This window comes from Marmota flaviventris, chromosome 11, assembly GCF_047511675.1.
Source record: "Marmota flaviventris isolate mMarFla1 chromosome 11, mMarFla1.hap1, whole genome shotgun sequence".
NCBI lineage: Eukaryota > Metazoa > Chordata > Mammalia > Rodentia > Sciuridae > Marmota > Marmota flaviventris.
Genome location: NC_092508.1, coordinates 78,941,452 through 78,955,978, shown reverse-complemented (window position 1 = coordinate 78,955,978; position 14,527 = coordinate 78,941,452). Strand labels below are relative to the sequence as shown.

The following is a 14,527-nucleotide window of genomic DNA, read 5'->3' as shown; positions in this document are numbered from 1 at the left end:
TACACAGAGGTGGGGAAAGGAGATGAATCAAGATTATCTCAAGGCATCAATCAATTCCTGTTTATGGTGACATGTAGTTGTATGTAGTAACCAATGTGGTAGTCCAAAATAACAGGCAGAAGCAAAATTCCTTCCCATCAAGAATCTTGAGCCAGGCATAGTGCATGTAAGGCGGGAGGACTGCCAATTCGAAGCCAGCCTCAGCAACTTACTAAGACCCTAAACAACTTAGTGAGACCGTGTCTCAAAATTTAAAAAATAAGAAGGGGTAGGGATGTAGCTCAGTGGTTAAGCACCCCTTGGTTCAAGCTCTGGTACCAAAAAAAAAAAAAAAAGGATTTTTATGGACAGCAGTCTAAAGTGGCATGTCTAAGTGGAAAAAAAAAAAAAAATGTTGAGTGACAAGGACTTGTGTTTATCCTGGATAGAAAGTATAAAAACCCCATGTGTTGCTTAACTTCAGGGGTGGGGGATATTAATTCTGTTTTACCCTGGACTTTTAGAGGGAACATTAATTTGTTAAATAAAATTTAGAGGAGGCCATGTGGGGAAAATGGAGTTACTCCTGATGACATTCTACATCACCAAGAAAAAAACTAAGTTGTTGATCTGAACTTCCAAAAAATTAAGACAAAGATAGAATAGCCAAATTCCAAACCAAGCCAGTTTTAACCAGCATGATAAGGAGGTCTCTCTGCTCAAACCTTTACAAGGAAAGTAATTTTGAAAGACCTATCCATTTTCTATTTCTTTTTTCTACTTTCCTTAGTGTTTTTTTTTCCCCCTTGCCCCTAAAGCCAGCATCCCCCACTCAGCTCACCATTAACCTGAGGAATAGACTAATCCCCTCTACCTGAGGAAATTTAAGATGTCTCCTCCACAAAAGAGGTAAAGATTAAAGGTAGAGGAGGTGGACTGAGATGAAACCAATGGGAGAAAAGTCCCAGCAGGCAATGGACTCAAGTGTGTCCCCTTGAAATTTATATGTTGAAATCTGAACCCCCAGTGTGATGATGGTCATGGGGATGGAGCCCATGGGAGGTGGTTAGGTAAACAGGGTGGAGTCCACATGGAGAGGATTGGTGCCCTTATGAAACAGGCCCAAACGATTTTGTTGGTCCCTTCCATTGTTGTGAGGACCCATTGGGAAAGTGCCATTTATGAACCAGGAAGAGAATTTGCCCCACCACCACCACTGAACATGCTGATGACTTGATCATGACTTCTGGCTTTCAAAACTCTGAGAAATAGATTTCTGTTTTTGTGTTTGTGGTACTAGGAATAAAACCAGGGGTGCTTTGCCACTGAGCTACATCCCCAGACTTTTTTTTTTCCCCAGACCATCTCGCTAAATTGTTAAGACCAGTGTCAAACTTGTAATGTCCTGCCTCAGCCTCCTGAGTTGCTGGGATTAAGGTGTGAACCATCATACCCAGTATAATGCTCTGTTGTTTATAAAAGCCACCAGTATTTAATGTTTTGTTATAGTAGACTGAAAGGTCCAAAAAAAGCATGAAAAAAAACTTACCAGGCACCAAGAATTTAATGAGTATGCAAACTGGGGAAATGCAATCTGATATCAGTTGTTGTTGTTGTTGTTGTTGTTTCTGCCCTTCCTTTCAGAAAAGGTCTAAGATACCAAGCTTGTACACTTTTGCAAAGAATTGCAGTTCATCCTTGGAGAAGTTGAAACACTTATGATCATCATTATACAAGATCTTCAGGGATTCCAAGTGATCATGTAACACCAGTCTAGTTTTCAAGAAGTTTGCTTTGGGAATATACAAATGATAAAGGAAAATGCTTATCCCCACCTTTTATTTTCCAAGGACCAGGGATTGAACTCAGGGGAACTTCATCACTGAGCCACATCCCCAGCCCTATTTTGTATTTTATTTAGAGACAGGGTTTCACTGAGTTGCTTAGTGCCTCGCCTCATTGTTGCTGACGCTGGCTTTGAACTTGTGATCCTCCTGCCACAGCCTCTGGAGCTGCTGAGATCATAGGCGAGTGCCAGTGTACTGGTGCTTACTTTTTTTTTTTTTTTTCTTTTTAATGTTGTTTTTGCACTACAAGTCTATTTTGGTGCCCTTTTTTTGGTGGGAGGGCAGGTATGAGGGATTGAACTCAGGGGCACTTTGCCACTGAGCTACATTCCCAATGCTTTTTATTGTTTACTTTGGGATAGGGTCTTACTAAGTTACTTAGTTCCCCCCCACCTCTGAATTCCTGAGGTGCACCTTGAACTTGTGATCCTCCTGCCTCAATCTTCTAAGTTGCTGGTATTACAGGCCTGGACCACCATGCCTGGTAAAATACATACTCTTTACCAGGCAGGCAGTACTAGATAGTTAAAAGCATGGATTTGATGATGTCTGATGTGGCTGTAAGTACCAATTCTAAGTTACTAAAGTTCCCCAGTCTTAGTTTTCTCAGCTGTCATAAATGAGGTAGGGCTGCACATCAAGAACTAAGCACATTACCCCTCCATAGCAAGCCTTCAGGAAATGGTAGCTTATACTATGGGGAGGGGGATTTTATTGTTCTTTTAATTTTTGTAACACATTTCAATCCTTTTATATTCTTTCTTCCTTTTTGTCTTTTTGTTTTAATCTTCCTTACCTACAGAAGTAGTATTAAGGCAAAGACACCCCCCTTTTATAAAATTTCCACATGTCACCTGCAGTTTCCTAGTACAGTGACTATACCTACTGGTTGCTATATATTTACATCTATTGATTAAATATCAGCAAGGAGTCAAATGCTGTGAGCCCAGTGTTGTAGTCCCCTGTACAGGTTTTCATATTCACATGTGTAAGTGAGTTTTTATAAGCAAATAAAATATTGTAATATAGATCAGTCAGCTATAAATAAATCTAAACAAAATAATGATAAAGTTACAGAATGAAGGATTTTATCTTAATGAATCTTGCCTTAGTCACTGATTTATCATATAAACATAACTGACCAGTCCGAAAAGTCTGTTGTATTGAAGTATATAGAGAATGACATATTGTCTTTAAAAATGCTCAGATAGGCAGGGATGAGCAGCTGCACCGGGAGGAGTCTGCTGGAGCAGGATGTGAGCTCCCAGCCCAGGATTGCTGTTGGGCAGGCGGCTACAGGTTAGGGGCGGCAAGGAGTCAGCTTGCCATTCAGCTGAGAGCCCCTGGGGACGCACTGAGAGTATGAGGCTCTGGCCTCCCCGGAACACTCCCTTGTGAACACTTCCACTACTGCAGAGCCTTCCAAGCCTACCTCCTGCTGTGTGTTGATCTACCTGCAGCGGGAGATGGGGGGGGCGGGGGGAGACACATGTCTATGCCCAGCCTCAGGTGCCAAGCCCAAGCTAAGTGGCTTCAAGGGAGGAGGGCTGGACAACAAGTACGTGCAGCTCAATGTAGTTGGCTCCCTGTACTACACCATGGTGCGGGCACTCACCCGGCGTGACACCATCTCAAGGCCATGTTCAGTGGGCGCATGGAGGTGCTGATCGACAAAGAAGGCTGGATCCCCATAAACCGATGTGGAAAGCACTTTGGCACCATTTTGAATTACCTCCGAGATGACCCTATTACCCTCCCTCAAAACCGGCAAGAAATCAAAGAATTGATGGCTGAAGAAAAATATTACCTCATTCAGGGCCTGGTGAACATGTGCCAGACTGCCCTGCAGGACAAGAAGGACTCCTACCAGCCTGTGTCCAACATCCCCATCATCACATCCCTGAGGGAGGAGGACAGGCTCATCAAATCCTCCACCAAGCCCATGGTGAAGCTGCTGTCCAATAGAAGCAACAACAAGTATTCCTACACCAGCAACTCTGATGACCACCTGCTGAAAAACATACAGCTGTTTGACAAGCTGTCCTTGCGCTTCAATGGCCGCGTGCTCTTCATCAAGGATGTCATCGGTGACGAGATCTGCTGCTGGTCCTTCTATGGCCAGGGTCGTAAGCTGGCAGAGGTGTGCTGCACCTCCATCGTGTATGCCACAGAGAAGAAGCAGACCAAGGTGGAATTTCCAGAGGCCCGAATCTATGAGGAGACACTCAATGTCCTACTCTATGAGACCCCCCAAGTCCCTGACAACTCCTTGTTGGAGGCCACGAGCCGGAGCCGCAGCCAGGCTTCCCCCAGTGAAGATGAGGAAGCCTATGAACTGCGGGATCGTGTGCGCCGCATCCACGTCAAGCGCTATAGCACCTACGATGACCGGCAGCTCGACCACCAATCTGCACATCGTGACTGATAAGACCTTCAAGGAGATGGGGCACAGGAGGCCCTGTCTCCTGCCCTCTGCAGCCCCACACTGCAACTGCCTGGTTGTCTGCTCCAGCACTCAGAAACATGACAGGCCCTTCTTGTGAAATCAAGGGGCCTGGGCTGGGAAGGGCCCGTTCCCTGGCCCTGACTGTTGAGCACTACCAGATCCATCTCCCTTCCTGTCCAGCAAGGAGCTACTTCTGTTGTGGGGTGAGCTGACCAGCCTCCCTCCTCCTGCTAAGCACATTCCCCTCTGGGCCCTATGCTGAGTGCCCTTCCTCAGCGGAGCCCCACAGGAATGGCTTCATTCTGGGGGAAAGTCCGCTTCTGGTGCTGTGGAGGCCCAGTCTTTATCACAGGTGGGGCTTCTTTTTCCCTAAGGTGTTGAAGCACAGGTTTGATGAGCTTGATTTTAAAAAAATAATCTAGGAAATGAATAGTTTTGTATAATGAGGGGACTAGGCATTTGTTACCCCTGCAGGGTGCCAGAATCCTGCATAAGGTAGACCTCTCAGCCCTCCTTGATGCTTTTGGGATCTGTCTTTAATGCACTTTGAACTGTTATTGAGGAGATTAGCCTGCCCTGACCCACACCTTTTCCTGACCCTAATCTCCTTTTCCTGCAGAATCATTCTGAGGGAGAGGATAAAGAGAAAGCAATAAAAACAAAACTGACCAGCAATAAATAAATAAAAATAAATAAAAAATAAAAATGCTATAAAAGGGAATAACACAGTGTTTTGCTCATGAACAGAAGGTTCAGAAATAAATATTCAGGGCCATTTATCTAGCAGGAAAATTCAACATTATATTAATATTATTTTAAGAAAATCTGAGAGTACTGCTGAGATTTTCTGCTTTATGTATCTAATTGCAAACTGAAGTCTGCTATGACAGAATTCTCATAGCATGATTGATGCTAGCATAAACTCAACTATTTGGTTTGAGTTTAAAGATCATTGTTCAAAGAATCTTAAGGGTCATGAGATTTAAAGAGAATATAGTCCTGAAAGTTTGGGAAAATAGAAATATTAAGTACTTATTGCTATCACCAAATACTCCGATAGACAATCAAGCAAAGCATCCAAATGAATCAACACAGCTTTTCAGGAAGTTCAGTTTTTTGTTTTTTGTTTTGGTACCAAGAATTGAACTCAGGGCCACTTGACCTCTGAGCCACATCCCCAACCCTATTTTGTATTTTATTTAGAGACAGGGTCTCACTGAGTTACTTAGAACCTTGCCATTCCTGAGGCTAACTTTGAACTTGCAATCCTTCTGCCTCAGCCTCCCAAGCCACTGGGTTTACAGATGTGCAACACCAAGACCAGCAGGAAGTTCAGTTTTTAAGAAAGCCTGCAAAACTACAGTGAAAACAGTTAAAGAAACATTAGAAGAAAATATTTTTCTTAAATGTCTTTGTTTTTATTTGTGGGTTTTGATTTTTGTGAACAAGAGGTTGAACCCAGGAGAACCCAACCTCTGAGCTACATTCTCAGCCCTTTTTATTTTGAGACAGGCCTCACTAAGTTGCTGAAGCTGGCCTCAAACTTGTGATCCTCCTGCCTCAGACTCTGGAGTAACTGGCTGTGCCATTGCTCGGCTTATCATTGTGTTTGATTTGAGAATGTGTAGATTGTTTCCACCTGGGGCTACATGAGGTGTTCTAGAAATTGCCAAGAAGCAAGATTGGGGTTGGAGTTTGCGAAAATTGTTTCTGTTTGTTTCCCTGTCTTGAACAGTACTTGAAAAGAGGTAACAAATGGTTACAACAAAGTCACTCATGTATTCAGAATGTCAAAAACATAACAAGCAAAACAACTCAATGTTTTGTTCTAAGTTAGATTTGTTTTCTAGTTGGTCTTATCCAGCCAAGTTACATATAAGAACACAGCTTCACTAATATTTATCTTATAGTATGTGGCCTCTCTTGATTTCCCTTGAAATGTGCACATAGTTACAAGAAAGGGGAAAAGACATGTTTCTAGACAGGAAGACATCCTGGAGAACAAGGCTTCTGGAACTTGAAAGTCCACACAATTCGGCTGGATATCTTGTTATAATATACATTCTGATTTTGTGGATACAGAGTGAAGATTCTGCATACCTAAAGTTCCCAGCTGACGCTGATGATGCTGGATTTGAACTACACTTTGAGTAACAAGGCTGGACTTACCAGTGCACTAAAGCAAAGAATGACCACAAATGGTCACTCCAGTGGGAAGGTTCTATTGGATACCCGGCTCTCCCCATCCTGTCTCTCTCCTGGGAAGTTAAGGGCCTTCCAGTTACCAACCTGATTAGCGGGCCCACTGATAGAAAGTGAGGTATCTCTAGGAGTCCATGGTGCCCTTTTCCGAAAAAAAGAACAATATCTGTTCTAGTCCCCCATGCCATCTCCTTCAGAGAGCACTGGCTCCTTGCCTGTAACGGGGTCACCACTTCAGCTACTCTGAAATGGAGAGGAAGGAATAAACTGTGAGGGTGAATGGTTCAAAATGACACAAAAGAGCAGAAAAGGAAGTAAGGAGAATCCAGGGGAAAAAACAAAAACAAACAAACAAAAAAAAAAACAAACAAAACAAAACCAAAAAAAACAAGACTAGTATATCTGGGAACTTAAAAGGAATATTCTTTTCTCCTGCATTAATTATTCATTTTCATTTGTTCTAAGCAGCTTGTCCTGGTGTGCAATGTAACAAGATAGAATGATCTCACACACAAGAGTCATTTTAATAACAAAATATCAGCGTGGGGCAGTTGGACCATGTCTGATATATGAAGCCAGTGTTAATTTATCCCTCTAACTCCTCCAGGGAAATTATAAATAAAAACAAGCTTCATTCCCAGTGAAGATAAAACAAAAATGTGCCCTTCAGATCTTATCATTTTGTGACTATATGAATTGGAATGGAAACACTGTTGCCTTTTGGGATGTTGGCCTGGGCTGTTTTTCAACCTTTTAAAGAATAGAACTCTAATTTTGGTGCCAATACTCAAAGTTTTCTTGGGTGGATAAACACAGCTGATAGGTTGACTTGTGATGGAAATTATAATATCTCAAAATCTCCAGGAGAACCAAAGTCAGTCTTCACTTTGACCCTTACTAGTTCTGTGAACATGGGATATGTAATGAGTTTGACACATACCAGGTGCTCATGAACACGTCACTGCTGATTATATTTCCTTTTAGCTTTCTGAAGGTCAGTTTCTCAGTTTCCTCATGTATAAATGTATTATTCAGCTTCCCATCTCTGTGACAAAATACCTGAGATAATCAACTTAAAAAGAGGAAAGGGTTTTTGTAAATTCATAGTTCCATAGATTTCAGTCCATGGTTGTTTCATCCAGTTGCTTTGGTCTGTGGTAGCTCAGAACCTTATGTCAGGAAGGAGGCCTGTTCCCTTCATGATACCTGGGAACTAGAGAGAGACAGGAAGGAGCCAGGTTTTCAATATTCTCTTCAAGGGCACAACCCTAATGACCAATGATGTAACTTGATATAACTAAACCCTACCATTTAAAGGCTCCACTACCTCCTAATAGTACCACCCATTTACCTAATAATTATAGGATATTTTATGAGGATTAAATGAGTCAATGTACATAAAAGTATTTTTTGCACAGCAAATGAAAATTTTAAGAATATTATTAATGTGAATATTTTCTTCTGATTTTAAGATATGATCATGAAAGGGGTGATTGTTGGATAGGAGAAAATAACTACATAACAATTAAATTTAGGGCCTGAATTGGTTCACCAAGGCAATCATCCAAAATGACACTGGGTGTACACTGCAGAATGCCACCTGGTGTCCCCTGGAACTGTGAAATGCATGTTAGGGACAAATTCTGGGCTGCCAAAATTTGGTTGGTGGCTGATCTAGAATTGAATTAGAAGGAGGAAAAGCAAGTAAGTCAAACAATAAGTCTAAGCTATGTCTCTCTATCAGTCTCTCTCTCTCTCTGAATTATTTATGTCAACTATACATCAGAGAGACAGATAATGGAGTGATTTGGAGGCAATCTTTATCCATCCTACTACCTTGACAAAGCAATGTGATTTTCCCTGCCCTTCACAGAGCCTCTTTGTGGCCACTAAGCTTCTCTGCACTCTTCCTGAGAACATGGTGACCAGATGGTCCAGATCTCTTGAGAATCAATTTCAACTATTCCACCCAGTTTTATTCCTCATACCATAGTCAACGTCCATTTCCCCCTACATCCTATTGCATGAAAATTCATAGTTGATGGTTTCATGCCCACAGGATTATTCATGATGGTTAACTGACATCTGGAATCTGCCCTGCTAATGATTCCCTCTTTCCTTTCATCCTGCATACTCCTGCCAGATTTTTCATCTAAAAAAAAAAAAAAAATGCTACTTTCATCATGTCATCCCACATGTTCAGCATTTACTACTGACCTCCAATACATAGTCCAAACTCCACAGCGTTAAGATGGACTTTCCCTTCCCACATTCTCAATGCCAAATTGTTACCATGACAGGCTGGCTGGAGCTTGGAGTTCTTTTATCATCCATCACTCCCCTTCTCTACATCCAGCTGAATTCGCCAGCTATCGAATTCAAGAATAAATAGAGCTTCTTCTCCCTCTCACTGTTTCCTTTCTAGTGATGTGCTTCCTTCCTTTCCTAACCATCATGTCGGTCACACGGCCATACAAGTGAACTCTCAACAGACATACACCACACACTTCAAGTGCAGTGGTGACAGTCAAAATATGCACAACTGGTCAACAAGGATGTTGAACCATCAGAATGGCTCTAGCCAGAGTTCTGTAGCAGTGTCCCAGGGAATCCAGATTTTAATTCTTCAGGTGTTGGATCCTAGGAAAATTGAGAGGAAAAGAGTTGGGAATTTCTGATGGAGGGACATAGAGATCCAGGACAATGGTGGCACTGGGGTGGCAGTGGGAAAGAAGAGTGCTGCTACTTACAAAAATATTTCCTTGTTTAACAACTGGTATGAACATCCAGAACATACCTGCTGAACAACAATATCAGCCTTGTCTGATGAATCTCCAGGCTCAACTGAAGCTCCTTTTCCAACAATTCAGGGGCCACTAGTGATCCTTCCCTCAATAAATTATTTTAGCATATTATATCCATGCCATTTACTAGCATATCTCCATCTTTATATTGGGGAACTAATACACAATTCATCCTTCCAAGATGATAATCTTTTCCAAAATAAGAATTATACTGTATATTTGTTTCTCCCAAAAATGTAAATGATAGTTAATTTTATGTACCAATTTGACTGAGCTAAGGGATGCCTAGTTAGTTGATAAAACATTATTTCTGAGTATATCTGTGAAATATGTCAGACAGAGTTCAGCATTTGAATCAATAGACTGAGCAAAGCAGATCTGCTCTCTCCAGTATGGATGGGCATCATCCAATCTGTTGAGGGCCTAAATAGAACAAAAAATCAGAGGAAGAGTGAATTTCCTCTCCAGAGCTGAGACATTCATCTTCTCATGCCCTCAGACATCAGAGTTCCTGGTTCTCAAGACTTTGGGTCTGAACTAGAACTACACCACTGGTTTTTCTAGAACCTCTAATTCACAGATGGAAAATCATGGAACGTCTTATCTCCATAGCCATGTAAGGTAATCTCTCATAATTAATTTCTTTCTATACATCCATATGTGTACCCTACTGGCTCTGGTTTTGTTGTTGTTGTTTGTTTTGTTTTGAGAACCCTATTATGGTGCCTTTCTCAGGTGATCACTTACCCTATATTTCTCAATAAAAATTGATTGACTAAATAATTGAAAACTGCATATATTATTGCTGGGAGCCATTAGCCAAGTAGGTATGACAATTTCCTTGCCAGCGTACCCCATGTTGCTTAGTGGAAGGACTCGTGGAAATAGGACATTTTGCAGTGACATTGCATGTAGGTGACCTTGCTCAAGGACCAAGGCGGATCCGGGTTTAGGGCGTTCCCAGTTTAGGACTATCCGGGTTTAGGGTGGTTCCAGGTTTAAGATTATTCCTGCTGGGAATAGGGTGTATCCTGCTGCCTGAGTTCCCCTTGAGTTCTCACAGGATTCAGACAGTATTTTTGGGGAGACAGAAGCCCAGTGGGTGTGGATTTGGGCAGAGAACGTGGATTTCCCCAGAACGTGATTGTAGACGGCTGGTGTAAATTTGGGAATAAAGAGTTGCTGTTTGAATCTACAAGCTATGTGGTGGCTGGTGATTTTGTGCCCAGCCAGACTGCGGCATTTGGCGTCCCGTGCGGGGAACTTCTGAAGCTTAGAGGTAAGTGAAATTTCTCACCCTTGAGGAAGAGAGAAAGAATGGGTGAACATTTCAAAAAACAATGTGCTATTGTTTTGATTTATTTTGTTTTTATTTCAAGTTGCCTGTTCCTAGAACTTTCTCAGGCAAACTGGGGAAAATGGTTGACTCAAGGTTTGAAGTTGTTCGCCTCTGAGCAAGAGAAATTGTTAGAGGAAGGAGGCACCCCAGTGAGACCAAGAACAATTAGGGCATATGTTGATACAATACAAAAATGTAGCCCATGGCTTTTTAAAGACGAGTTATTAAGTATATCAATGGGACCATCATGGTATCCTGTAGAAGGATTTTTCTTCAACAAGAAAGAGATGGCTAGTTCTGTTTACTACATTTGTCTAAGATCTTGGTTTTTACAGATATCTGATTAATTTACAAAGCTAAAGTGTTAAAATATCAACCACTAAATATAAAATCAAGTACTCTTTACTTATTAAGTTACATAAGGTAATATATTTAAAAATTATGTGTGTTTTCATAAATTGGTGAATGGAAAAAAAGGTTTACTATTACTTTGGTCTGTGTCTTTGCTAAAACAAGGTTACTAAGAGTTAAGATTCTATCATGTGTAATTTATATACAAAGAGTAGAAAAATTTTCAGTTGGGTTTCAATTATAGTATTATAGTATCATAAAAAACATGAAAGTCTTTCATCTTATTAAAGTGGAGTAATTTGTCTAAATCAGAAATTTTATAAGGGTTGTTTCAAAATGTGAATTTATAAAAAAGGTTAACGGTTATAAAAGAGAAAAAGATTCAAGATGTGGAAATATATTTTAATATAAAGGTTAAAAAAAAAAGAAAGAAATGTTTCTAGATGAGATAATCTCTGTGTGGTAAAGTAAAAAGTTGTAAAATGCCAGTTAAAAAGATTTTGAGGAAACTAGACTTAATTTAAAAGCTTGAGAAAGGAAGAAAGAAGAAAAAGATATTTTTGTACATGGCAGATTGAGACAAAGCTTCTTAATGGAGAAAAAAAAAGCCTTTGGTTGAAGGGCAGCCATGTAAACTAACATTAAAGAGATTTAAACAGAATCTAAGCCTCGTTTAAAAGAGTGAAGCTGTAGGTGGTGAAAAAGTACATTTAAAAGTACAGTATAGATGATAATTAAAAGGCTTTAAAAGGTTAAATTGAAGGTGGTCGAGATACCTTCATGGCGGAAAAAAGAAAAAAGAGATATAAAAAGATTCAAGATGTGGAAATATATTTTAATATGGAAGGTTAAAAGAAAAAGAAATATTTTTAGATGAGATAATCTTTGTGTGATAAAGTAAAAAGTTGTAAAATGTCTAAGTAAGTTGCAAAAGGCTTTAAAAGGTTAAATTGAAGATGGTTAAGATGCCTTCATGACGAGAAAAGATTGCGTCATTCAAAGCCTACTTATTCTTAAAAGCATTACTTAAAAAAAAAACATGAAAATGGGAAGATAATAGGATAAAAGATATTTAGATTAAAAAGATTAAAAATTTGAAGTGAAAAACTTTAAAGACAGAAGTATAGAAAGTTAAAAAGAAAAAAGATAAAGAGGATGTAGAAAGATAAAAAATGTAGGAAGACAAGAATTTTAAACCCACAAAATAGGAAGAAAAAAAAAATAGGAGGAAAATAAGCAACTAAGGGTAAATATACAAACCTTAGGAAAAAAAAAAACTAGAAGACAGAAATAAGATAAAAAATGGTTGAAAATATCAAGTAAGGTATTACAGATAGAAAATGCAAAAAGCTAAGACAACTATTAGATACAGACATATACTTATTAAAGCAAAAAGAGGGAATTGGAAGGGGGTATATATCCCCCAAAGATAAACTTAAAATAACCCTTTTTACTCTAAACTTTTTAAATTTGGATTCATAAGGACTTAGTGCTGCGGAAAGGCATATGTATCCAAAAAATGTACATAAGCCTAAGGTACTTTGGAAAGATAAAATTCTAACAGGACAATGGAAAGGTCCTGACCCAGTGATTGTCTGGAGTCGGAGGTCTGTTTGTGTTTTTCCACAGGGAGAACAGCAGCCGATTTGGATTCCAGAGAGATTAACTAAAACAATTTCTACAGATCGAAAAGAAGATGATTTGACTCAAATCCATAACAGCTGATATCCAGAACTCCAGCTTGGCCATTCTTACATCTGTGACAGTGATTAACCAGTGATGCAATTTTTATTTCCTTGCCAGCGCACCCCATGTTAATTGTGGTAGTGCTGGCATATCTTTGCTGATGGTGTCACCAGTGATGCAATTTTTCCCAAGGAGCCGTCAATTGGCTTGGTGTCGTGGCATTTCTGTATCCTCCTCCCTTCTGCTAGTGATGGTCTAAAATTTGGGGGCCAATGGCTATATGCTGGACCGGTAGTCAGTGACGGGTATGATCCAATTGCAGTGGTATCAACCTAAGACAGGAGGCTGACGCCTAAAGGTCAGTTTTCCGATGACGGGTAAGAACCATATGTTGAATTGGACAACCTACCAGGCACGGTCCTTAAGCCACATTGCTTGTTGTTTAATTAATCAGAAGGGGGGAGATGCTGGGAGCCATTAGCCAAGTAGGTATGACAATTTCCTTGCCAGCGTACCCCATGTTGCTTAGTGGAAGGACTCGTGGAAATAGGACATTTTGCAGTGACATTGCATGTAGGTGACCTTGCTCAAGGACCAAGGCGGATCCGGGTTTAGGGTGTTCCCAGTTTAGGACTATCTGGGTTTAGGGTGGTTCCAGGTTTAAGATTATTCCTGCTGGGAATAGGGCGTATCCTGCTGCCTGAGTTCCCCTTGAGTTCTCACGGGATTCAGACAGTATTTTTGGGGAGACAGAAGCCCAGTGGGTGTGGATTTGGGCAGAGAACGTGGATTTCCCCAGAACGTGATTGTAGACGGCTGGTGTAAATTTGGGAATAAAGAGTTGCTGTTTGAATCTACAAGCTATGTGGTGGCTGGTGATTTTGTGCCCAGCCAGACTGCGGCATATTATACTGCCATCATCCCAGCTCACTCAAAGAGCAAGAGCATTACAGACATCTGGAGAAGGTGAAGAGAACTAGGGATTCTTTTTCCAGAAACACACAAAACTCTGCATAAGATTTCAGATGTCTTACTTATCTTCTTAGCCAGTCATAGACTCATGGGAGTCCATGGAACTTAGATTAAGAACCTGGTTTAAGTGGAGTCTTATGGAGTCTTGTTGAACTAAAACATTAACTTGAAGAGTAGACTTCAGTGTCACCCCCGTAAGTCCACCGAGGGAGACACTTCAGGAGTGCACATCCATATTTTACCCCTTAGATCATCATATCTAAGTGGGTTATCTCCTGGCCTCTACCTGGGAGATAGAAGAATAGAGGAACCCACATATTGGCTGTGGCCATCCAGTCTCTTTCTGTAATCTTGTCCTGCTGACTGAGGGTTTCAGTTAAGCACACTCATTACCAGTTGTACCCTTGGATGTACAAATAACAAGTGCCAGTAAGGATCTGGAGGTGAACCGTCCTTGACGGGGTTGAGCTAACTTGTAAGTGCCACATGCCAAAGTACGAAGAGTGTGATTCATGTCTGGGAGGAAAAGAGACACATGAAAATGTGAGAAAAACTTTGTCTTAGGATCTTTTCCATTAGGGAAATCAACCTTGGCATATAAACTTAAGTGTAGACATGAAATACAAAAACAGTGAGATCACCACCACCAAAACTCTTCAGAATCGACTCCCTCCCACTGAGTTACGCTGAGTCAAAGAGATGGAAATTTCATCAACTCCCAGAGGCAGTTCATAAGACTTTTTATAATAAACCTCTTTCTGGAAGAAAGAAGACAAGTAATTTACCAGGGGAATTTCCCTGCCATGGTAGAGACATGAAAATGTAGAAAAATTTTACTTTCTCATATTTCATTCTCATTGGGTTCACTTTGGGGAGAAAGTAGAAAATCTTTCCTATACTA

At 40.6% G+C, this 14,527-nt stretch overlaps 1 pseudogene; it reads left to right on the top strand.

Moving 5' to 3' along the window:
* Window positions 1-3,292: 3,292 nt before the first annotated feature.
* Window positions 3,293-4,331, top strand: LOC114094759 (BTB/POZ domain-containing adapter for CUL3-mediated RhoA degradation protein 2 pseudogene; annotated as a pseudogene).
* Window positions 4,332-14,527: the final 10,196 nt, after the last annotated feature.